General features: G+C 42.0%; 1 protein-coding gene across 8 annotated transcripts in view; it reads right to left on the bottom strand.

The window, feature by feature from the left end:
- Nucleotides 1-19,747, bottom strand: part of R3HCC1L (R3H domain and coiled-coil containing 1 like) — a 95,336-nt gene extending 75,589 nt beyond the window's left edge. Inside the window, exons 1-2 of one of the 8 annotated variants that reach the window (XM_030333999.1) lie at nucleotides 19,682-19,713; nucleotides 18,342-18,400 (exon numbers count right to left, since the gene is read on the bottom strand). The gene's annotated coding sequence lies outside the window, so the exon portion shown is untranslated. The other 7 variants (XM_030334003.1, XM_030333998.1, XM_030334000.1 and 4 more) reach the window with 7 other exon arrangements.
- Between the last annotated feature and the right edge of the window lie 7,271 nt (nucleotides 19,748-27,018).

Consider the following 27,018-nt stretch of genomic DNA (forward strand, 5'->3'; position numbering starts at 1 on the left):
CCAGTAATTCAACATCCTACACCACCTGACATGATGTCCTGAGAAGCATAACATTATTTCTACAGTACTCCTGCCAAAAATGGATAGTCTGAATCCAATCATGAGAAAACATAAGATAAACCCAAATTAGGGGCATTCTACAAAATAACTGGCCTGCACTCTTCAAAAATGTCAATGTCATGAAAAAAATACAGACTGAGGAAATGCTCCAGATTAAAGGAAACTAAAGAGATACGACAACTGAATGCACTCCATGATCCAGAATTTTCTTTTGCCATGAAAGCACATTATTGGAACAAGGGCTGAAATTTGAACAAGCCTGCAGATTACACAATAATATTAAATCAATGTTAATTTCCTGATCTTCACAACTATACTTTGGTTACATAAAAGAATAACCTTATTTTTAGAAAATGCACTCTCAAGTATTTAGGTATACAGGGAAATAGGTCAGCACCTTACTGTCAAACAGTTCAAGAAATATTTAGATAGTATGTATATGGAAAGAGAGAGAGAGAGAGAGAGAGAGAGAGAGAGGGAGGGAGGGAGAAGGAGGATAAATAGGAGGGGAGGAAAAGTAGGAAAAAAAGAGGAGAAAGGGAGGAAGGGAGAGGGAGAGAAAAAGGAAAAGTAGTAAAGTGTTAATGTTTGAGGTATCTGAGTAAATTTTTTGTAGATTCTTGTTAAGTTTTCTGCAGTCTGAAATAATGTCAACATAAATTAAACGCCCCTCAAAAAAGAAAAAGATGTTAGCACAGTACCTGGCACATAATCTGCAGTCAAATGAATAGCAGCTGTTAGATGTTAATATGGACTCTAGATTCTACACAAAAAACTCTCTTGACGTAACAGATATACACATTTATGGTGGGAAAAAACGGGGAGAGGAGCAAAATAATACATATAATATGTTCCATTTAAACATCCTCACACAAATACACGTAAATGCACGGGAAAGACTAGAAAATATACACTAAATGGTTAATAGTGGTTAGCACTGGGTTGAGGAATCAAAGTGATTCTTATTTTCTTCCTCATACTTACCAGTATTTGCTAGCTTTCTTATAATGAAGATGAATCATTTTTATGTTTTTTTCTAAAAATTACTTATAGAAATTAAAAGGATAGCCTGCAATCAAGGAAGGCATAGCATTCTTCATTTTCTATAACAATACCCTCTTTGCAGACCCATATTTAATTATTGTTTTTGAGCACCATATTGTTACTTGCCTTTCATTTATTAAAATTATAATGATCATGTAGTATCATTCTGATAGGGAAAAATTATGTTATAAGATGGCCGGACAGGACTGATAGGGGAATTCCAGTCCCCGCCCGAAGACTCCCCTTCCGAGTTCTTCCTCCTACCCCACTTGCAGTGTGCACCAAATTATTACTAATGTGGAAGTAACAGACTATAAATTGTCTCCCATTCTTGCGCTCGGGTCTCAGACCTCTGGAGAATGATCTCCTCTGAGCCTGCCTGTGTGAAATAAACCTCCTGCCTTCCAAGATCTCTGAGCGCCGCTTGGTTCTTCCATTGGGTGATCCAGACCAGGTTCTCTAACATTTGGTTCCCTGACCGGGAAACCCAACTGCACTGGCCCATTGTTGCCACCGGTTGGGGAAAATGAAGAGGCGGTGAGTAATCTCAATGGAGAAGGCGCGCCCTGCCTGATATTCGGCACTCTCCTGCTTGGTCACCTCAGGCCAGCCCCGCTCCGCTGTTCCCACCAGACTTGAGGAGACTTGGTAGGTGAGGATCTGGACCCAACGTCAGACACCTGTAAGGCCTGGGGCCCCTGACCCAGTCAGACCCACCCATCAGGTTGGAAGGGGAGCCTGATCACCTCCCAGAGACCTTTCAGAGGTTTCACAGGTAGGGATTCCCAGGGAGGGAATGTATTAACCTCTGGTCTGAGTGTGTGAGTGAATGTGCAGCCCAATCTGGTCCTTCAGTTAGGACTTAATCTGTGGCTCCACGGGCAGGCACCCTTAAGGTCCCCAAAAGCCCACGGAGTCTGAGTGGGTCCGTCAGATTCCATAGTGAACACCATACAGTCTATGGCGGCATCAGAATAGTTTCCGAGTGTAAGTCACAAAGCTGAGACCACTACGGCTAAGTGTCACCTAAGTTCCTTTGGAACATGGACAGACGGGCATCTGACTGGTCTCCTCATTTCAGGGGGCACCCCTATCCCTCTGTCTGTCTTTGTGACTCCGTCTCATGGGAACATTATGAGGTCGGGACAGAGCACACCCACAGTTCTTGAGACTATGACCAAGAACTTCAAGAAGGAGCTTTTGGGAGACAATGGAATTAAGACGACCCCCGGCAAGTTAAGGCCCCTATGTGAGTTGGAACAGCCCACTTTTGGTGTAGGATAGCCCTCACAGGGAACCTTAGATGTCCCAACAGTCTGCTGTGTCTGGCGTGTTGTCACCAGAGACCCAGGTTACCCAGATCAGTTCCCATATATCGACTCCTAGTTAGAGACTGCCCAAACCCTTCCCCCTTGGGTGTGATTTACCTGCAACGAACAGGGACAGGCTAGGGTACAGAAGTCCCCACTTCCACAAATTCTCGCCAGTGATCCGGCAGAAGAACCAGTCTTGCCCCTGCCATATGCTCCCCTGAGACCATCAGCACCTAGCCCCCTGGTTCCCGATACTCTGCCACCTTTGGTCTCCCACCACCTCCAGACTCGGCAGATCCTCTCTCCCCCAGAACCAGCGGCCAGACTGTGCCCTTGGCCAGGCGCAGGCACTCTCCAGATGCCAGTACGAGAGACGCGGGAACCTGAGAGACACGATGAAAACAAAACCCTCCAGCCTGGCAGCTCCATGATGCATTACCAGCCTTTCCCACTACTGATCTCCTCAACTGGAACCTTAACACACCATCATATTCCAAAAAACCACAAACCTAATGGAGTCCCTCTTTCAGACCCACTGACCAACTTGGTAAGACTGCCAACAGCTGCTCCACACTTTAACACTGAAGAGAGACAGAGAATTATAAGAGGAGCTCAGCAATACCTTGAAGAACGTACACCAGGCAGGGTTGTCGATCCTGGCACCTGAGCTAGGACAGCCACATCTGAAGAATGTCCTATATGGGACTTCACTACAGAAGAAGGACAAGTCCACAACCGCAGGTACCAAGAGACTCCCCTCTGGGGTATCTGAGCAGGGGCTAAGAAGACCATGCATATGACCAAGATACCATCAATCACCCAGCAGCAAGGGGAATCCCCAGGGATTATTATGAGAGGCTATGCAAGGCTTACCGCATTTACACCCCGTTTGATCCCGAGGCACAAGAAAGCCAACAGATGGTAAACACCTCTTTTTGTGGCCCAAGCTGCCCCAGATATCAGAAGGAAGCTCCAAAAACTCGAGGGCTTCACTGGAATGAACATTACCCAGTTGATCGAGGTTGCTAACAAGGTCTACATGAACAGGAAGGTCACTGCTGAGAGAGAAGCCGAAAAAAAGATGAGAAAAAAGGTCAGCCTCCTTGCTGCTGCTCTGAAGGAAAAGGACAACAAAAGGACAAGGAAGGTCCAGCTGCCAAAAGGGGGGGAAGCCCAGAGCCTCCTCAGCAAGGGATCAATGTGTCTACTGCAAGGAGAAAGGACATTGGAAAATAAGGAGGTAGACACAGCTCCCTCCCTTACTATGGCCATGACATATGGCCCTTACTATGGCCCTATGGTGTCTGACAACTCCAGCCCTCCACCCAGATACACTAAAAAAGAAAATAAATGGGTTGAGGTCAAAGAGGCCACCCAGACCAAGAAAGGATGGTGGAAACTGCCAGATGGACGCATCTTCGTCCCAGCAACAATGGGAGGGCATCTAGTCAGCAAATACCATCAACTCACCCATCTAGGAAAAACTGCATTAGAGGCCCTCCTCAAAAAACAATATTACATCAGTCTGCTGCCCGTGTTGTGTCAGACAATAAGCAAACAACGTGTGACTTGTGCCAAGAATAATGCCTGATCCATGCCGCGACTCCCACCAGGAGTCCAAATAGGAGCTACCCCCTTTGAGGACCTTGAAATAGACTTCACAGATGTCCAACCAAGCCGAGGACTTAGATACCTCCTAGTGATAGTCTGTACATACTCTGGATGGGTCAAAGCCTTCCCAACCAGGACAGAACGGAGCCAGGAAGTAGCTAGAGTCTTCCTGGAAGAAACTGTCCCCCGGTTCGGCTTACCAGCCACAATCCACAGCGATAACAGCCCTGCCTTCATGGTGGACATTATACAAACTTTAACCAACTACCTCAACATCACCTGGACTGCTTACTGGCCTGAAAGCTCAGGGAAAGTAGAGCGGATGAATCGCACCCTCAATGGAACCTTAGCCAAGTTCTGTCAGGAAACAGACCTCTCATGGCCGGACCTATTGCCCCTGGACCTCCTGCGTGTCCATTGCACACCAGAAACTCAAGGTTTCTCCCCTTTTGAACTAATATATGGAAGGCCCCTTCCATGTCTAGAGAGCCTCCCAGGGGACCTACACCAAATAGGGGATAAGGGAATAAGAGAACAACTTCAAGCTTTAGAGGCTACCCTAAATGAGTTACAACGATATACCACAGATAGGGCCCCAATCTCTTTAGGATCCCCTGTACACCCCTTCTCACCAGGGGACTTGGTCTGGGTCAAAGATTGGAAAAAAGACCCTCTCAAACCACAGTGGACTGGGCCTCATACTGTTACTGTGACCTCCCTACTGCCCTCAAGGTCACGGACATCACTCCATGGGACCACCACTCCGGAGTCAAGAGGGCCAAACCTGAGGAGCCCCAGACTTGGAAGACTGACCCAAGTCTGACAAAACCGCTCAAAGTGACCTTCTGGAGAGTCCTACATTCTTAGGATCCTCAGCCCTACTCAAACCACACCCAGGAAGCTGGCTGGTCTACAAACGGCAGAAGCTTGCGGAATCGCCAGTGCAATAAAATAAATAGACCGTCCTTACTCCTTGCCATCAGATTGGCAGAGGTTGCCCCAGAAAGCTGGGAAAATCGAGAGGTTCCTGTTCGCACTCAGCTTCCTCTTACTGACTGCCTCTAATCTGGACCCCATTCATAAACCTTCAGTCTTAAGGCCCAGTATAAATGAGTGGTGTTACTACCCTAGGGACAAGAATAGCCACGGGGATAGGGACTGGCCACAGGGATAGGAGGCACAGGCTCTTCTGTGGAACGATATCATAAACTGTCCCGAGAACTCAATGAAGACATGGAATGAGTGGCTGACTCCCTAGTGTCTTTGCAGGGCCAAATAAGTTCCCTGGCAGGAGTTGCCCTCCAGAACAGATGGGCACTTGACCTCCTCACTGCCAAGAAAGGGGGCACCTGCATCTTCCTCGGAGAAGAATGCTGTTACTTTATAAACCAGTCAGGAATAGTCACAACCAAAGTCAGGGAATTAAGGGAAAGGACCACCCCATAATAAATGAAGATGATGCCCTCTAACACAGCCTAGATAGTAAAGTGTTTTTTGTTGTTTTTTTTAAAGATATAAAACAACAAGGGTGGAAAAACGAGAAAAAAGTAACAAAACTTTGGAAGCTGGAACACATGCAAATATTTACAGCAGATCCTGGGGAGTCAAATCCCAATCCAGCAGTAGAGAATGCTGAGACCCAACCCAATTTATAGCCAGAAACCTACACAAGGATCAGGAACGGACAGCACCGCCTCTGGAATTGGAAGTGAAATGGAGAAAGGGCACTGAGTGAAAGCTGTCTGAGGAGCAGTTAGATCCTTAGATCTCTTCTGCTCCCTGAAAAAAGACTTGAGGTTATCTCTGCAGAATGTAAAAAGGGATGATCTCTGGTTTAGGGGCTAACCGGAAGTGCAGAGGTCTTTAAAACAGTGATGAAGTGCACATGGTTGAAAGCTAAGATCTACCCTTCCCCACTCCCATTCCCACACACTAGCTGCAAAAAAAAAAAGAAAAGAAAAGGCAAATTGTTGTAAATTAGAAGGACCTCCAAATACCTACAAATACCCAGTACTACATAAAAACAGGCAAAGACCTACACCAAGGCACATCACTATTAAATTTTGGAATACTGGGGACAAAGCAGAGATTGAACAAGTTTCCAATGAGTAGGTCCAAACAAAAGAAGAGGACTCAAATTTGCTGAGGACTTCTCAATAGCAACAGAGGACAAGGAGAAATAATTATGCCTTCAAAATTCCAAAGAAAAATATTCCCAATCTATAATTTTACACTCACACAAACTAGATTTACCAAATGTGAGGACAGAAAGAAAAGACACTCTGACATGGAAAGGCTTAAAAATTACCTCCCATATAATAAATACACTTTCTTAGAAAATCACCAGAGGACTAAGAATTTAAAGTTCTAACAAATTTAGGAAAAGACGGATTGTTCCTAGCCAGGGTAAACTGCCAAGAGAATCAGTTTCAAATTCATTCAATTGATAAGGACAACTTAACCCAAAAGGCACTCTTTTAAGCCAAACAATCAGGGACAGATTCACTCCAATAAACACCCCCGCCTGAGGGCCAACAAATGAACTACAATGTCACCCAAGTAACCATGCATCTACAGATGATGTTAACCTACTTCCACCTCTTAAAATCTTCCAATCCCTGAACTCCACACTCCCAAAAACCACTATGTATGATTAACACTCTGCTTTGTTCAAGATTTGCCTGATCAGATATTCTAGATAGTGGGATCATCACCCTGACACCAAATGAAGAAATAAATCCCAACAAAGAAAGGCATGGATATGGAAAACAGGATATTCAATACAAAAAAGTGAAGGAATATTGGTGAATGGGATTCCAGGATGCTAACTGCACCAGAAGTAGAAGGCAACCAATCCAGACTGAAGCTCTAGGACAGAGCCAGGCATGTTGAAGGCTGTCGTCCCCATGTTCTCTGCCACAGTAGCATCTTTCAAATCTAACACAACTACCAGAGGATGTGTTCTACCTAAGCAAGAGGGTAAATGAGGAATAAGGAAGGTTAAGAGTTACAATACTGGGAATCTAAATTGAAAAGGAAAGAAAAGTCTAAGAATAACAAAGGGAAATCTTCCCCAGAAATGAGCTGTGAAGCAGGCCCAGATAGTAGGTGTAGATAGGAGGACAATGAAGGTCTCTAGAAGAGAAGTTGCCAAAAAAGGAAGAAAATCAGAACTAACACATTACTGTGACTGACCTTATGGAAAACTGCACTGAGAGGCTACTATTTCAAGACACTATCAGCAAATAAAACTTGCACAGGCACAGTAAGGTAAACATAAGATTAACTATTTCATTTAACCAGATATTGTAATATAACTAAATTGGGAAGGTAGAGAAGGAATAGCAGTGGTGATGGTGGTTGAAAAACAGTACAGAGGCATGTGAGTGTCTCAGTCACTTAAACAGCGACTTTAGCTTAGGTCATGATCTCGCAGTTCATGGGTTCGAGTCCTGCATCAGGCTCTGTACTGACAGCTCGGAGCCTGGAGCCTGTTTCGGATTCTGTGTCTCCCTCTTTCTCTGCCCCTCCCCACTCACACTCTGCCTCCCTCCCCCCCCCCCTCAAAAATAAACATTAAAATATTTTTTTAAAAAAGAACAGTAAAACTTTCTCTATCTTAATAGAAACTTAACATATAATGAAAAAATTGGTGAATCAAAAGACAGCACTACACATATATTATTTGGAAATATGGATACATAAATGCCAGAAGAAGAGCTGAAAGTGGTTACCTTTAGGGAAGAAACTAGAAAGCATGGGGATTCACTATGTTTTGTTATAAATTCAGTTTTTACTATTTGACTTTTAAAGCTTGTCTATTTTAAACTATATGTCTGTTGATAGAATACAAAAAACAGCAACTGACGAATTTCTTATCTTAAATGTATTGTTCATCATTTAAAAAAATATATAAATAAAATATTTTCAATTGAAAGGAGTAAAAAAAAAAAAAAAAAAATCCTAAGGAAAAAGGTCTCCCTTTTTGTTGGGAGACCTTCACATTTTTTCCTAGTACTGAAAGAACACAAACATACAAAATACAGAAGCTTTAAAAATAAAAAAATTTTAAGGCAAATAATTACCACTTGAGTGGACAAAATTCAGTAATTGTAATACCAGGAAGATTGTAGGTCTGATCTTACTTACAAATTCATTAATGATCAGGAGAGTGCAAATAACACATTTAATTAAATTTGCTCATTTATCTATTTGGGGAAGTACGATTAACAGCAGTGAGAGAGAGAGTAGTAACATAAAAGGACAGAGACGAATTAAAACATTGCCCAAAACAACCAAATTGGAGAGTGGATGGAAAGCTAAGTAAAATTAGGGGCTAAAGACAACAAAAGAGAGGTATCAGAGGCTTATTTGCCATCATTTTACGGCACACTGTGGCAACGTGGAGTAATTTCGGCCAATGCCAATGTTGAGGAGATACATAAAACACACACATTATGTATACGTATGTTTGTACACACACAAGCATACATATACGTACATACACATAATTTTTTCCTTATGAGAGACTGATAATCCTAATTAAACAAGGATCTGTGGGGCACCCGGGTGGCTCAGTCAGTTAAGTGTCCAACCCTTGATTTCGGCTCAGGCTGTGTTCTCACAGTGGTGAGATCAAGCTCCACAGTGAACCTGCAGCCTGCTTTTGATTCTGTCTCTCTTTTTGATTCTGTCTCTCTTTCTCTCTCTTTCTCTCTCTCTCTCTCCCCCTGCCCCCATCCCCCACTCTGGCATGAGTGCATGCTCTCTCTCAAAATAAATAAACTTAAAAAAAAAAAAAAAAAACAAGGATTTGTAAAGGATTATACCCTAAAAACAAAGTACTGTTAACGCAATCTGACAAGAGTGGTTTTATATTCATAATTTTTATAAGTACAGAAACTCTATCAAGGATTACCAATAATGACAAACTGTCCTAAAGACAATTAATTCTGTTGTCTACCTTGTATTCTTCATCTAGCCACACTTGGATTATCCTGATTGTTCCTGTTCTTTATTCCCAGGCACTGACCACTCAGAATAGTCTACATTTACCCATCTCTCCAGCAGAAAGGTGTCGCTATGTGACTAATTTTCACCAATAGAGTATGAGCAAAAGTGGTACGTGTAACTTTCAGTAAGTATCCTTAAAGGGAAGGAGATGTCTTTTCTTCCTCCTTTCTGATGGATGGAATGTGAATGAAACAGCTGGAGCTCCAGTAACTATCTTAGACTATAAAGTGACTTCAGAAAAGAACAGAATCCATGCAGAGAAGTGCAACAACATGACACCATGACAGACAGACCATACCAGTCCTAGACTACTTTGGGAATTCCTGACGTTGAGCGAAATACACTTCTATGATGTTTAAATCTCTATTTGGTTGCAACCAAATCTAATCTAATTAGTATAACTGCTATGCTAAGGCACACTCCTTGTTTTGTTTCTCTAAACATTCTCCTGCCGCTCCTTTATTGTGAGTATTCCTCAATACTCTATTGTTGGTCTTTTCCTCTCTTCTCCCACTGGGTTCTAGGCCAACATTCTAAAATAACATCTCTATGTGTCAGATCTTTGAGCTCTCCAGCTGCCTATCATTCCACTTGTATGTGACATAATTAAACAGGAATACAAGTGATTTTTAAAACGCACACATTAAATAAAGTAGTGGTGGTAGCAATAGCAGTAGTTATTGTGAGGGTAATAAATAGCTAATATTTACTGAGCTCTTAATATTTATTAGGCACAGTTCTAAGTCTAAGAGCTAATCCTCACAACAATCCTATGAAGCAGGAAGTATTGTGCCATATCCATTTTAAAAATGAGGAAACTGAGACCCAGACATGTTAAGTAACTTGTTCAAAACATATAACTAGTGTATCAAAGAGATCACTCAAACCTAGGCTGTCTGGAACCCACCCTCCTAACCAAGGTACACTAGTACTTTATTCTAAGGATGCTATCACAGCTTAAGACTTTTTAAGTTGTCTTCAGCAACCACATGACAGTTATTTAAATATCCACCATGGTAATAAGTTTTATGCCTCTGCAGAATCATTTTTAGAAACTGTCAAATATCACTTAGAAATAAGTAATTAAGATGAGTGATCAAGCTAGAAAATACTCTCTTGAAAACAAAGGATATGATCATCAAGCAACGAGACTGGTTTTCTTGTATTGACTCTACTGTTTCTGAAAGCAGTTTCAAAAGACAAATTCCAGAGAATACTTATTTGCTAAAATAAATGTATGGCCTCAAAAACAAATACTTTAAAAGTGAGACCTTTCATTTTTATGTTCTTTAGTTTTAAAGCACCAGATTTTTTTTTTAACTAGCACTCAAATGATCTAAAACTTAAAATTTATATTAGCACTTGAACTCATTATCTTTCTCCCTAGGCCTATCTGAGCTCTTTTCCCAATGTCACTATCAATGACACTACAATATACCTGCTAGGTCAGGCTCAAAACTTTGAGATATTCTGATTCTTTCAGCTTTTCCAACCCCATATTTACTGTTCTTCCTCCACGAGAGCTATCATGTTTTCTGTTTCCACATTACCCCACTACTGCTGTATTGAAATACACCCCAGCCACTCTCAACTAGAGGTTAGCCCACAAAGCTGCCAGGACAACCATTCTCACTGTTTTTATCATACGACTTTCCCTGATATTCAGGGAAATACTTGCCCTGGTATTCAGATTGGCAATGGGAAAGCCAGAATTTGAACCCATTTCCTAGGTTCCCACTCAAAGTGAATACAAATTTAAAGATCACTGCCCAGAATATAATTCATGCTAGTTCCAGAAACTGCCAGACACTACTCATAAACATGTTACCTTTCTTTAAAAAAATCAGGATACAAAATTTATATACAATAGCAAGAGATCCCAATTTAAGTGCATCTGTATTACATTAATAGGCATACATAGGAAGGAAATAATCTTAAATGTTAATAGTTACTTCCAGATGGTGAAAATATGGATATATTTTCCAAATCCTCTATAATGAGCACATATTGAATTTATAATAAGAAATACTTAAAAATTAAAACTATATGACATTATGAAGTCAAAGATAAATTCCTTGACATTGAACTCAAGTGTCAGAAGCAAAGAAAAGTTTCAGGCTACCCAAGGAAATAAACAAGAAGCACAGTACAAAAAAGAAACACTACAGCAGTAAGTGAAAGAAAAGCAACGTCACATTAACAACAATGGTCGCAGAAACCAAGAGCTACATGGCTCCTGGGGCTTGTTGACTCCAGTACTTAATAAATCATTGGTTCTTACACTAGAAGAGTCAAGAGGCCTAGAAGGTCACTGGAAATTCTGAATGTATTGAAAGATGGTCACACTGAGATTGAAACTGTTATTTGGGATAGTTGTAGAGAATTACACACCACATAAACGAATCAAGACTACTAATTTTCCTTCTGGTTAGTCTCCTAAAATGAAAATGTGAAATGAAAGCACAAAAGTTCTGAAAAGATTCATAGGATAAAAAAACTTAGGACCACTAAATAGGATATAAATTCATCTTTTCCTGGCACTAGTTTTTTTAATTCCAGTCCAACATCCCTTACCCAAAACACCTGGGGCCAGAGAGGCTTCACAATTCACGAACTTTTTTTTATATTTTACAAAGGTTAATATGGTACATATTCCATATGTTACAAAATATTCCAACTAGGGCTTCGGGCAAAACTCTAATTAAACACATTAATACTTCTATGGGAAAAGTATAAATCACTATACTATGTAAAATAAAGACTACAAGTAGCCTGACATCAGTGCAGACTGAATTTTGCTGCCAACACAGTTTGCCACAAACTTCTTAAAGACTTCCCATTCTCGTAACAGTTTGAATTTAGGAAACATGGATAAGAAATTATGGACCTGAAACTGGTTACATCTAAGAGGTGGAATTATGCATGGATTTTATTTGTTTCTTTCCTGATATTCCACATATTCAACAGTGAACATGTACCATATTATTTACAAAACAATACTTGAAATTTAAAAAGGGATGTGAAAAAGCCCAAATACAGATACTGACCAACTTGCAAACTGGGTTAAAAAAAGAAGTAAGATCTTGTTCAGATTTCAAAACCCAAAAAAGTAACTTAAAATAGCTCTGAGTTTAAAAGTTTTTACAAGTTTAGTATAAGTATTTAAAATAAATGAATAAAAATGCTACCAACAGTGGGGGAAATCCTTACTAAGACTCAACAGGAAATTTATGAACTGAAATTCAAAATGTGATAATTGTGGGGCGACTGGGTGGCGCAGTCGGTTAAGCGTCCGACTTCAGCCAGGTCACGATCTCACGGTCCATGAGTTCGAGCCCCGCGTCAGGCTCTGGGCTTATGGCTCAGAGCCTGGAGCCTGTTTCCAATTCTGTCTCCCTCTCTCTCTGCCCCTCCCCCATTCATGCTCTGTCTCTCTCTGTCCCAAAAATAAATAAACGTTGAAAAAAAAAAAAAAACTTAAAAAAAAAAAAAACAAAATGTGATAATTGTATTAACTCATTTGTAACTTACTATTTTTCAGTTCAATTAAGTGCTTGTGACAGACTGTCTTTCCCAAAGATGGCACCTATCTCCTGTCCCCATCCTTTCTTACAATGTGACTTTGACACTTCTCCCGTGAGAAGTGGGTTCAGTGTAACTGCTATTTTTAACTCTGGCAAGTTTATGTCACTATGTAACTTCCACAAGTAGGTCCCAAAAGGCAATACAGTTTCCGCGTGGTTCTTTTAGGATGCTCATTCTTAGGAAACAGTCACCACCTTGCTCTCAAGAAGCTCCACTGGTCTATGTGGAGAAACTGTAGGCAGGTGTTCTGTGGGACAGCCACATTAGCCCCCAGACATGAATGCTGACACCTCCAGGAGCCGGCAGGTCACTACCAGCTTTTAATTATAAGTCTTTCCACCTAAAGGTCAGGTAAGCCATCTCCTCACTACCTTGTCTGAATTCAGACAAAATCCACAGCATAATAAAATGGGTATTTTACACCGCTAAGTTTTGGAGTGGCTTGCTACACAAAAAGCTAACCAGAAAAAGCGCCCTTTCCTAGTTCAGTAGCTCCATTCATATGAAACCTATACACGTACGTGCACACATACACTCTAATATCAAGCTTTTCTCAACACTGAAGGTCTAATCTGCCAATGAGAAATTGGACAGACCTGTTTAAATAAGACAGTTTCCACTTGGGAACTCAACAATTCATGTCAAATATATTCTGAGTACCTGATACGTGTAGAACACTTTGCTAGATGTTTAAAACACAAAGGTAAATAACATATAGTTATTAATCTAATCTAGAATGGGAGGAAATAAAAACAAGTATACAAATAGTTTATAGAAGTATTTAAGTGCCAAAACTGGTACATAAAGTTAATTCCACCACAGTTAATTTATAAAATCATTTGGACTCATAAAAAGCTTTTTGATTTCTTTAGGAAAGTAGAAGAGCTTTGCAGATGCCTAGAAAAAAAGACTAAAAAAACATATGAAAAATGTGGCCTTCGTTATGTGCTTATATTATGAGGCTGTTTTTTGTTGTTTTAATTCTTTATTTCCCAAGTTTTCTACAGCAACCATGTACCAGATTTATTAAGAAAAAAAATTTGGGGGGGGGGGGGCACCTGGGTGGCTCAGTCAGTTAAGCATCCGACTTGGGCTCTGGTCATGATCTCTGGGTTCACAAGTTCCAGTCCCCAGACCAGCTCTGTGCTGACAGCTCAGAGCCTAAAGGCTGCTTCGGATTCTAAGTCTCCCTCTCTCTCTCTGCCCCTCACCTGCTTTGCACTCGGTCTCTTTCTCTCTCTCTCAAAAATAAACATTAAAAAAAATTGTTTTTAATTAAAAAAAAACATTTAAAAAATTTTTAATTTTTTTTAATGTTTATTTTTCTGGGAGACACAGCCTGAGCAGGGGAGGAGCAGGGAGAGAGAGTGACACAGAATCTGAAGCAGGCTCCAGGCTCTGAGCTGTCAGCACAGAGCCCGACGTGGGGTTTGAACTCAGGAACCCTGAGATCATAACCTCAGCCCACGTCAGACGCTTAACAGACTGAGCCACTCAGGTGCCTCGGAAAAAAACGTTTTTTATTTATTTTGAGAGAGAGAGAGAAAGAGCAGCATGAGCAGGGGAGGGATGGAGAGAGAGAATCCCAAGCAGGCTCTGTGCTGACAGCACACGGAGCCCAATGTGGGGCTTGATATCACAAACCATGAGATTATGACCTGGGCCAAAATCAAGAGTTGGATGCTTTTTTTTTTTTTTTTAATTTTTTTAACATTTATTTATTTTTGGACAGGGAGAGACAGAGCATGAACGAGGGAGGGTCAGAGAGAGAGGGAGACACAGAATTTGAAACGAGCTCCAGGCTCTGAGCTGTCAGCACAGAGCCCGACGCGGGGCTGGAACTCACAGACCGCGAGATCATGACCTGAGCCGAAGTCGGCCGCTTAACCGACTGAGCCACCCAGGTGCCCCAAGAGTTGGATGCTTAACTGACTGAGCCACCCAGGCACTCCAAAAGAAAACAATAGTTTTATTTAATTTTTTAAAAATGTGTTTAAAATACACTATGAAGAGAGTCAAGCAAGAGGTTAATAGATCTGTAACAGAAGCTATTCTGGTGTCAGCATGACAAATATACAAAATAAATTTAGAATTTAAGGACAATTTTCAGTAGAATAAAAACTGCATAAACATGTTACTTGTTTGCTATTAATATCTACTTTTCTTCCCTTTCCTTGCTAATTACAAATATTTAGAAGGTCTCCTCAGGTAACAGAAAACAACTACCTCAATAAGCTCTCCATCTCCTGGTCATGCCCTCCCAGATCCCTCCGGCATTCTGTCTCCCTCTCTGCATCTATCATTTCTAAGGTGGCCCTTCTCTCTACATCTCTGATTACTCTTCTTTCTAACTCTGCCTCAGACTGTCTCTCTCAGTGTTTCTGACTTCCCGTCTCTAGATGACCCTCATTCTCTGCCTATTGTGTGTGTTCTTCTTTCTGTTTCCCTCCAGTGCGTATGTCTGTGTGTGTGTGTGCGTGGATAGGTGTTTGTGTTACTCTCATGGACTCTGCCTTTTGGTCAGTTTCTTCCCCACAGCTACCTACCCCATTTCCAAGACATTTCTGTTACCTTTTCCCTCTAATCTTGATAAACTAGCAGGAATGGTATTATTATCCCTATTTTATAGATGATAAGAAAACACATACTGGACTACTGATATAAATTTGAGAGTTTAGGATTTATATCCAAGTGCTTCTCTTCTTTAATACTCTTCTGGTATTCCATGGCAAAAAAAAAAAACTTGAAACAGCCCAACTGCAAGCCAGTATTAACACTACATGTATTCTTTCCTAAGAAGCAAATCTCCTATTGAGTGCCACATACCTTTTGCCTCTGTTTTTGCCTCTGTATCAAGTAAAATGGTCACCTGTCAGAAATCTATACCATTATATTAACAGGTTAACAGTGTTATTTGGGAATCTCACAATACTAGACACCAGACCTGCTGTTTCCAACAGTGCTTCTCTATTTTTATCCCTAGTCTGGAAACAACCATGTCTGACATTTAAAAAAAAAAAAAAAAAAAAAAAAAAAAAGATATAAGAGGGACAACAAATGTTAATAAAACTGAAGAGTGAATCTGAAGAATGGAAAGCTATATAGAAAGCTAGCATGAGACAAGTGAAAAATGCACACCACAGACTGGAAGCAACTGGTCTATGTTTTATTGAGAGAGTAGAAAACCCTCTTCAAATGCAGGCTTACAGCTTGCTGAGCAACACCCTATAACTTCTCTTCTATCTAAAGCTCTGTCAACTGGAATCTTTCCGTAATTCAATAAACTCTTATGACTTACCCAGACTTCATCCATCCTGCTGGGCTCATCACCAAGGAACTCTAAATGTTTTCTCCACTAGCTAAGAGCACATTTTCTGATGGGTGGCAGAGAAGTAGGGTTCTCTTTCAAGCTACCAATAGCCTAGTTCCATTTTTTTCCACTTCTATAAGTGGGAAGTCTGCAACAAATACAGTTCAACAAAGAAGAAATGTCTAAATTATAACTCAGGTTAATGACTGTCAAAGATCACCCTGTAGGTCCCCAATTTTATACAGAGTGTGAGGGCTAGTCTTATATTTATACAGGTTTATCATTAAAAATCTATACTTTTATTCTGGCACTAGTTCACTTAATTCTATTATGTCTAATGAGTACATAAGTACTGAATCAACAATATACCAGTTTTATCATTCATTCTGGTGAGCTATTTTGTGAATGGTTAGTCTACGGAGCTAATGAGGACAGGGTCATAGATTGGAAAATCTTGGCCAATTAGCTTTGCTGTGTTTCATGGGTTGGTGGTTACAGTCAACAACCTTAACCTTGGCTAACAGAAACAAAACAAAACAAAATACACTAATCATGTGAAGTATTAGAGGAATGAATTATAAATGTTTGACCAAAATCAATGATTATCATACAAATATAATAATAAAATTTTTTAAAGTAATGCTAACATAATCTACCTTTTGCTAAGCCTGGTTAGTATGTGCCTAGTTCAAAAAATCTCTAATCTTTTCAGTCATGCAAGATTGGTTATTATTATCCCTGTTTTACAGATGATAAGAAAATGAACTCAGAATGATAATATGAACCAAAGTCATAACCTATTAAGTGGTGGAGCCTGAATTCAAACTTTGATTTGACTCCAAAGCTTAGGTTATTTCCACAATACCATATAGCTTCTCAACAGCATGCCTTAGGGACATACGACAATCAACAAAATGTTCTTACTCAGAACTATTCACAGTCATTACTGAGCATATCCACTACGTACACTTAGATGCTAAAGCTGAGAATGAGTTTACCTTCCAAAACTTCTTTAAGCAAAACAGCAAAGATTCTTGTTCTTTAAGAACACAAGCATTTAAGACAAAGGAAAAAATAATACATTATAGCATACAAAGTAATTTTTAATGGAAATGACTATTGTCATAGCTTTGTATAAAAGTTTATAGTTAAAAAATAGTTATCTTGCAGATTCATAACTGGAAGAATGAAATTACCAGGGCAGAGCCAGAGGATACCACATTAAAACAGAGTAAAGGAAACATTTCCTAAAAATCTGAGTCTGCAGGTATCTTGTAGTCAAAACTCATTTGTAGGAAATAAAAATAAATACTTCAATTCTTAACCCTAAGATTTTGCTTTGACCAACAGATCAATTTTCTCTATTAGACTATCCTTCTTGGTTTCTCTCAACTCTCACTCCTTGCAAATGTGTACACCAATGTCACTAAGAGTTTTACCTTAATAAAAAATGAGGTCACCAAGCTCTCTGGAACCTACCCACTAAGCTAACTAACTTTTAGAGTCAAACAGTCTGACTTAAAAAAAAAAAAAAAAAAAAAAAAAGGCAGGAATGAGGGGAAGGACCAAAAAATGGCTCTATAAAACTATGTCCTAGTCAATAGTCAATAACTAAGTCATAAACACAGATAATTGTTCTACTACAAGCTACAATGTGCAGACAGAAAACAGCATCCTTACTGCAGGTTACAAATGAAGCACCAAAGCACATCCCAAACAACAATCTTTTCACAATAGCATTTTAGAAACCTCTAAAAGTGAAAAATAGCCTAATATAATCTTTATATAAAATACAATTGCTAAGAAACACACTGCAGAATGAGAACTTCTATTTACAGTATTTTGGGGAAAAAAAAGAATCTCAAGAAAATACATTATCTAAATTATCATTTTTTGATCATCATTGTCAACAATTACAATAGCAACAAAGCAATGAGCACTTACTCTATGCACTACTGAGTTTCTTATATTAACATCTCATTTAATCCTTATGAACACCTTGCAAGATAAATGTTATTGTATCTATCCTAGAAACTAGTAATCAGGCTCAGGGGGGTCAACTAATTTGCCAAAAGTCATAAAGTAAGTCACAACACCAGGATTTGAATGCAATGTGTTCAACTTTGTACATTGGACTAATTCACTGTACCGCCATCCTGTTTTTTTGAACTACATTTAAGTATTTTCCAACCGATGATATCACTATAAATACAAATTAGGATTACCTTATTACTACACCTCCAAACCCTTATATTGATTGTAAAATCCCATTCTCTACAAGGGGAAAAATAAGACAAAAAAGCTACCTGCTTAGAGTCTCAGATCTTAACTGCCAGAACACTGGAATATGGGCTATTTATATTCTGAATTCTAACTATGAGGAAACAGACTTCTAGCATACATACCTAGGACAGATGAAGATGACCCCAGTATTTCAGCTACTGTGCACACAAGGTCAGTGGAACTGTGTTAGAATTAGAGCTAGACTTAGCACCAGAAGTATCTTAAAGGGGGTAAAAAAAATACAAGACCTGCTGGAGACAGGCATCAGTTTAGCACAACTGATGAACAGAAAGTGCTGAGATCCTTGTACTTTTGTGGTGAAGGAAGGTTATAACTGAGCAAAATGGGTTGACAGGCGAGTGTGTTGGGGGTAGGGAAGTGTCCTAACTCTGGGAGACCTTAATTTGCAGATGAAGTTTAAAACGGACTCCACAGGTGACAGGGCCTTCAAGTCACCTCTTCAAGAGGTACATGGCTTAACGTTTGCATGGCTTGTATTCGTTTCCAAAGTCACTTCCCCTTATTTATTAAATCATTTGCTTTTCACAAAGAGCATGGTCATGTTTATAATCGAGTTTCAAAGACATGAACGTGGTTTTAAAATTCAACTGACCTAGACTGGAGACAGGAGGATAAAGTTATATCTGATACATGCTTTCTCCCACGTATCACATATTATCCACTGACGCCCACAACACTGAAGGCAGGCAGGCCAAAGACTAGTAGCCCCATTTTTCAGATCGAGAAACCGAGGCTGCGGAAAACGGGTTACAAAAGATCACAAGTTCAGCAAGTGACAGACCTGAGACTCATCTCAGGACATTAGTCTCCAAACCCTGTGCTTCTTTCCTTTCTCAACTCTGAGAGGCGGCTTTATTGAGTAAAGAAAACTTTTAATAATCGGACTTGGGGGTTTCCGAGGGCCGCCCAACAAACCAGGAAGTACATCCTCCCGTTCAGACAGCTCACTCCCAGCTCATGCCCATAGCCCGGGGCTCCTGGACAGCCGAGCGGACTCCCTCAAAATGCTCGCAGCCCGGAAATCGCCAGCAGCCCCGGGGTCTTCTCGGGGCGGCCTCTGAGGCCCACAGCCCCGTTGACCTCTGGGGGGATCGCCACGGACCCGCTCAGTACCTGTTGAAACCCGGGAAAGGAATGTCCTCTCCGCAGAGAGTATTTGGGAAGAGGCCCCAAAGCGGGCGCTCAGCCTCTAGGACAGCAAAAGGGCCTCGGGAGGATCCCTGCAACCCAGGGCCCGCAGGGGTCGAAGGGCGGCAGCTTCCCAGTAACCTCCGCCCCAGACGGAGACCCGCCCCGTGAGTCACGTGAGGGGAAAAAATACCGGTAACTAACAAAAAGAGAAAGGAAGTCTTGTCCAAAGTGTGTGGGGAGAAGTGGAGCGACCAGCCCCAGCTAAGGGTGTAGAGGCAGGAAAGGACAGGGACGTGGGGCTACTCGTTACCGGGCGTGCCGTCGCTCTCCGCTTCCGCCACCTCCTCGAAGCTCTTGCTCTTCCGCTCGCGCCGCTGGGGCGCGCGCCAGGCCTCGACTCCTCCCCCCACCCGCGCCGCGGGGCCTTCTGGGGGCTGTAGTCCCTCCAGGCCGGGGCTGCGCAGGCTGCCTCCCGGTCACGTGGGGGGAGGGCTGGCAGAGCTGCAAGGGGGAGAAGGGGTTTGCGCTTCCGTCTGCTCAACCCTCTGGGCTTCGCTTTAGCTATAAACGTGCTCAGACGTCCTCCCGTCCCGCTCTTACACCATCCCGCCTTTTCCGTTAACGGCCAAGTTTTTTTGAAAAAGGCAATATAATCCATCGTCTCCACTTCCTCCTTCGTGCTCTGCCCTGCAGGTTCTGCTCCCGAAGAAAATGGCAATGTGGCCATCATTATCTTAATTGCCAAACTCACGTGAGGAATTTCCAGGTCTTCTAACTTAACCTTTAGACGCCATTTGAGGCTGTTGGACATTCTTTATCATTCATTTTCTATGTCACTCTCTGGATTTTCTTTCTTCCTCTCACGCCATCCTTCTCAGTCTCCTTCAAGAATTCTTTTTCTAACCCATCTCTTAACTATTAGTAGTGTTCTCCAGAGTTCCTGGCAATGAAGTGAAAGGTGCGGGCGGAGAAACCTGAGCTTCCCAACGTCATAAACAACCCCTTTTCATCCATGTCCCACAGGCATCTCAAATGTAGCAATTTGTAAAGCAAACCACCCATCCCCTATTGACTAATATTCACTCCCACTTCCAACCTACATTTCTCTTTCTCTTGCTTCCTCTTCCACCCATGCCCACACACTCACCAAATTGTGTAGAGTCTATCTCCCAAGTATCTCTTGACTCTGCTCTCTCCTCACGACCACTGCCAGGGATTTAACTCAGACCTGCATTATTTCTTGCATTGGCTTCCCTACTGGTCTCAGCACCTCAGCACCTCTAGTCCTCCCTACTGCTATCTGGCCCAGTTATGCAAATGGCAAATTTAATCATGTCACACTTTTGGTAATATCCCCTAGAGGATCCACTTGATTGAATTTGGGAAGAGGTATGGAGGTGAATCCCTTCCGTAGCTTTTATAAAATGAGAATGCCAGCTGCACTATTCCCCGCCCTCCCTATCCTGTATTGTGGTTGGGAGGTTCAAAGAAAGGAGACTTATAACAGATCTTATTTTAGGGTAGATGCGCATAGGCAAACTTCAAAGGTTCCCCAGGTGATTGAATCACTTAACAAGGGTGTTTTTTATTGACTACACCAGGCATTGTTCTGGGTACTGAGAAAATACTAGTAAACAAGACAGTCCCTGCCCTTGTGGAGTTTACATTCTCTTGGAAGAGACAGATTTTAATCAAATGATTACATACCAAAAACAAAACCAACAATAATAACAACAAAAAACACAATTACCAGCTGTGATAAGAATTGTACAGGCAAAACAATCAGTCCCTTTCCCTTTCTTTCTGACACCTGCTCCAGCCCAGGGTGGGAATCCTCAGCCTATCAAACAAAACCTGTCAGGAGCTAATCTTCCATTCCCTCCCACATACATCTAGATTTACCAGACTGCCTGATCACACTTGCTCGCTCACCTTTGCAAAAGCTGTCCCTCTGTTTGGAAAACCCTTTCCCTTCTCCCTGTGCTAACTTCTACTCTGTCTAATTCTCCTCTGTTGGACTAACAGCAAACCCAACAGAACACCAGCCACATGGAAGGATTTTCTGAGGATTGAACGGAGTCAGCTGATAACTCTTAGGCAAACAGGGGAGCCAGGAACAGTTGAATGTGGGCTACTGGGAGCAGGGCTACGTTAGCCAATTTAGAGGCACAGGGCCTGAGCCAACACCCATCCTTCAAAACACAGATCACGTGTCACCTCTTCCAGGAAGTGTTTGCCGAGTTCCGCCAAGATGAAATACTGCCTCTTTCCTGGGTATTCATTGCATCCATGCCAACCTCTCTTCCAGTGAAACACTACACCCAGATCACACCAGATTTGAAGAGCCAACTGTTAAATATTCGGGAATTTTCCAAGTCAGTTTCTAAAGCATTGGAAGCTTGAAATCAGCAGTGATGGGAGTATTTACACCACCATGGAAATAAGCAAATGACAAATGAGGGCCTTTGGGTTTTGTTTTGTTTTGTTTTCCTTTTTGGAGAGCCAGTTTGCCAGCACATCACTGCCTTTATCATCTCATGCATCTCTACATTGTATCGTGGTGATTACTCCCCTATTACATGAATCCCTTGCAACAGCTTCACTTAGCAAATTTTTATTGTTATTTATTACTATGCACCAGAAACTAGCAAGATGCTGAAGGGATGGGTATACAGTGGAGAACAAAAAAGCCTGGTCCCTACTGTGAAGGAGCTTGCAATCTAGCAGATTAGACAGAAAATAAACAAAGACCTCTACATTTGCAAATTGAGCTGGGCTGCTTTGTGACAAAACATCCTGGCAATGAATGGTAGTGGACAGAGAATACTACACTACTTTAACAAGGTGGTCCAGGGATGCCTCTCTGAGGAGACAGACCATCTTTCTACTGGGCACCAAAGGGTTAGAAAGAGATGGTCAAGGGGAAAAGTGTTCCAACCAAAGGAATCAGGCTATACACAAGAGAGGTAGGCTGTTTGAAGGACAGAATGGTCAGTTTTACTGGGATGGTGTAATGATTAATTGTATTTGTCAACTTGACTGGGCCACAGGGTGCCTAGATTAAACATTATTTCCGGTTGTGTCTTCAAGGATGTTTCTGGTGAGATTAGCATTTGTTGGACTCAGTAGATTATTCCCTTCTTCAGTGTGGTCAGGCATCATCCCATCTACTAAATCCCTGAATAAAACAAAAATCTGGGGAAGGGAGGATTCATTCCCTCCTTGCCTGTCCGTTGAACTGAGGCCTTGGTCAGTTGGTCTTCACCTGCCCTTGGACTGGGATTCACACCATTAGCTCGCTGGTTCTCAGGCCTTTGGACTCAGACTAGAATTACACCAGCCGCTTTCCTGGGTCTCCAGCTTGCAGAGGGCAGATTGTGAGACTTCTCAGTCTCTACAATCACAGGAACCAAGTCCTCACAATATAAAAAATACATAAATCTCTTCTATATATATGTATAAGTGTACATATACATAAAAAACATTAGTAGGAGATCTATATCTCCTGTTTATATACACATATTTCCATAAATAGGAAATACAGATACAGATGATAGTTAGATAGATGGATATCCTATTGGTTCCTAATTCTCTGGAGAACCCTGACTAATTGTGGGTTGAGTGATCCAGACTACAAGATGAGGTCATTGGAACCAGGTATGCATAGCCTTGAGGCCACAGTGAGGACCCTGGGTTAAATTATAAACACAAAAAGGTTCAAACAAGGGGATGATGTTAGCCGATTCATGTTTTGATACAATCACTCTTCGTTTTGTTTAGAGGCCCAAAATAGAAGTGTGAGCCCACTTGTTGCTATAGTCTAGGTGAGAAATCATGAAATGAAATGCTGGCAGTCAAACGAAATGGGTGGATTGGACAGCTATTTTGCAGACTGAGTCAACAGGATTTGCCGATGGATTGAATGTAGGGGACAATGGGCTGGTGAAGAGAAGCGAGGACCCAGGGACAGAGATTGCTCATATTCATCTCCATATCCTCAACCTCTAGAATGGGCCTGGTTCGTAGCAGGTGTTCAATAATCGCGTGTTGAACAATTTTATCCATTCTACACGCTAAGCTCTGTGCCCTATCAATGTCACATTGCTTCGTACAGGGCCTCTCTAGCCCATATAGTAACTTTGTGAAAATTAGAAAAAAAAAAAAAAAAGGTGCCCCTTCCTACAGGTGCACATAGCCCATCACCAGGGTGTACAGATGAACCTGCAGTCTACATTTCAGCCCCCACTTGCTTTCTCAGCTGGCACCCTTGTGGTGTGTGTAGTCTGCACAACCACATACAGCATCTCTGGCTTAACAATCCTGGGAGCTGGTTTTGTGGCATTAAGCCCAGTACTCTTGGAGAGAACTTGGGGTGGAGAGAAAGAAAGCTGCCTGCCTGGGGTCACTGGAGCTGCTGCTGTGACTGAGATTCAAACCTTTGCCCTCTGAATCCCTGTGGGCTCTTTAGCCTTGGAGCCACATTGTCTCTCCCAAATCACTCAGCCCATCAATAAAAGGCTAAATTCAAAATGGTGACTTTGCTTCCTTCAGTTTCTCGTGTGTCTCAGTTACTATTGTTAGACTGTTACACGTTTACATAGTATCCAATATGTGCTCAGTGCCTCACAAAATACAATAAAGGAACATGAAACCAAAGGGTCTTGATTTTTTTATGGACAGAATAAATAAGGAATGGCTGGTTTAAAGGGCCCTTAGCTCTTGGATTAAAATGCACTGTGGTATATTGGTTTAAGGTGATATCGTAAACAATACAGAAAAAAAAAATGCCTGTGTGCAAGCTGTTTCTCCTTTGCGCCCAGGACCAGGAGTGGGAGGATACCGGAGCAGCTGGCTTCAGAAATGCAAACTAGGGAGAAGGTCAAGGACCTAAGGAAGAGAAGGAAACAGCCTGAGAGGAGAAAAGGATTGTCCCTTTAGTAAATAACAGCACTTAATATATAACAAGTGCTTAACGTGTGCCAGAAGATGTGCTAAGCCCTTTACGTGTCCGATGTGAGTCAATCTTCACACAACCCTACAAGGTACCTTCTACTATTACTCTTAGGCAGGAAGCTAGGCATGAGTGACAGGAGGATGGACCTTAGATGTCCTGATGGCGGCCCCCAACCTAGGGGCAGCCCAGGGACCACCCCATTCCACCCCTCTAGCAGTTGGTTGGGGTTACAGCACCTCGGCAGAGGAAGAGTTAAGTTTGTTGGGCTCCTTGCGCTTGTGCAGAAACAGCAGCCTTGTTCTTATTTGACCTCTGTCTCTAGAATAGAAATAATGTTGTGGTTTCCTACACCCTGCAGGTATTTTGAGTGCATCTTGGGAAAGGACATGCATGGTTGGCTAATTATTACATAATCCAGGCCTGTCACTCAGATGTTGCCACCCTAGGACCCACCCACCCCCCCAAAAATATTGATATAAGCCCACACCTCGGAGTTCCTAGGGGCCTCTGTCTCTCCTGACTGGCCCACTCCCGCCTTGAAGTGTACTTGAGTAAAACGTGGCTCTGCTTTACCCTCATTTCACTGTCCTGTAATTCTTTCCAGTGGCAGCAAAAAGAACCGAGGCTTCTTTCCTTTTCCATCTCACTCTGGGGAACAGCACCATCACCTTACACTGGAGGAAGCTGAGGCCCAAAGCTATGCAGTTAATATGTGACAAATCTGAGGTTTAAACCAAGACAGTCTGGCTCTTGAGTCTGAGCTCTCCACCACTAAATTACACTGCCTCTCCTACGGATGTTCCTGATGCCAGGTCCCTTGTGTCAGTAGCATGACCCTTTGAAGTCCTCGGATATCTGGTTCTCAGACCCAGCGATTCCCTGTTGCCTGTCTGCTCAACATTTAGGGCATGGTCATCTCCAGCCGAGCAGTCCATTTGGACAGTTTGAACAAAGCATATGTGAGAAAAATTCTGCTGGGGGTACATTTCACAGTCTCCCTGGAGTTTCAATATCCTCCCAAGATAATACCATCATTACTCATATGATATGAAAGATAGGAGAGAAAATGTTCTCAGGAGAGAGGGAGTAAATTAGTCTATCCCTTGGAAACGTGGGCCTGATTGGTACCTCCTAACGTCTGAATTCTTTCCTTTGGTGACTTTCAGCCAATAAGTACAGAAGGACCCGAATGTTACTGGGGTTTTGGGTACTTGGATCTTGCCCTCATGACTAGTATCAGTAAATGCTACTACTATCTGGAATTGTATGGATATGAAGCATCAAGTGGAGCAAGGATGAGACTTTTTAGGTAAATAGGAGGGCATGGTGTCAACAGGCGGCTCCCACTGCATTCATGAAGAAGAGCAGAATAGCAAACACTGATGTGCAGCAGGGACTCCAAACCCCCAAAGCCTAAGTTAGGAGCCCAGAAAACTCTCCCTCAACTCTTCAGCTCTGATCGAAGCCACCTTACAAAAGGTACGGATGGCAGCAGTTATTGTTTTGGTTGCCTCTCTAGGCTATGATGTCACAGCATCTGATGCTATTATCCAACTGTGGCTGTGCCAGCACGTGCACACACACACACACACACGCACACACAACCTCACAATTAGCTTTCCAGCACCAGGGCTATTCTATCTGCCCCCTGATCTCAAGGTTTGTATGGCTAAACTATCCAATGCCATAGTGCCCACTTGGAGGGAAGGGCTTGGTGACAGCATGCTCATTCTGATTTGAGAACAAGTTGACTACTTAGAGCTATAACTGAGGAATAGTCTAGTAAATTCTGGCCCTTAGAATTTCTACCGTTATACAATATATAACCTTAGATGATTCACTGTACCTCAGTTTCCTCATCTGCGAAATGGAGACCCAACAAAGCTACTACCTCATTGGGTAGTGAGGATTAAGTCATAAAAGGGATGGGAAATGGTTTGGGCTAAACAAGGAGAGGGGCATACGCGTTACACAAAGTTGTGCTCATAAGAGACAGAGATGAGTAGGGAACAAATAGATTTTTTTTAATTTCAAAGCTAATTCTTTTTTCCCTTAAGAGAGTGGTAGAGGCAAAGCATCCCTTCTTCTATTTCCTTCCCAGTCCCAGACTATTTTCCCATTGCCCCATATCACTCAAAAAAACTGTAATTCCTTATTGATAGCACCCAGGACAGTGCCTTACATATATAGTAAAAACTTGATAGTATTTGTTACACAAATAATCTTTTCTATTCAACAACAGAACATCAAGGATTTGGCTAGGCATGTCACAAAGAATTGCATTCTCAGGGATATCCTAGAATTCAAAATCCAATCCTTTATCTAGGGCAGCTGGGCTCAAAACTGGCCCAATTAAGAAGCCCAACTCTGGGCAGACAGAACTTCTTGTTACTCTCCAAACATCCACATTATTTCACACCTCTCTCCCTTTGCCCATGCTGGCCCCTCTGCCGGAAATGCCCATTCTCTCCTTCCTCCACCTCCATCAGGATCCAACTCACATCACCTCCACAAAACTTCTGTGGTCCGAGTCACTTCTGCACCCTCCCCCAGTGAGCTCTCGTAGTCCTTGGTCATAATGCTCCCCACCAAATCATAATTAAAGTTTGTCTCTATCCCACGAGAGTGAGTACCTTAATCAAGCACGGTGGATGTCACACGGGTCCCACACTACTTCATTGGATGAACTGGTT

Source organism: Lynx canadensis, chromosome D2 (genome assembly GCF_007474595.2).
Source record: "Lynx canadensis isolate LIC74 chromosome D2, mLynCan4.pri.v2, whole genome shotgun sequence".
Classification (NCBI taxonomy): domain Eukaryota; kingdom Metazoa; phylum Chordata; class Mammalia; order Carnivora; family Felidae; genus Lynx; species Lynx canadensis.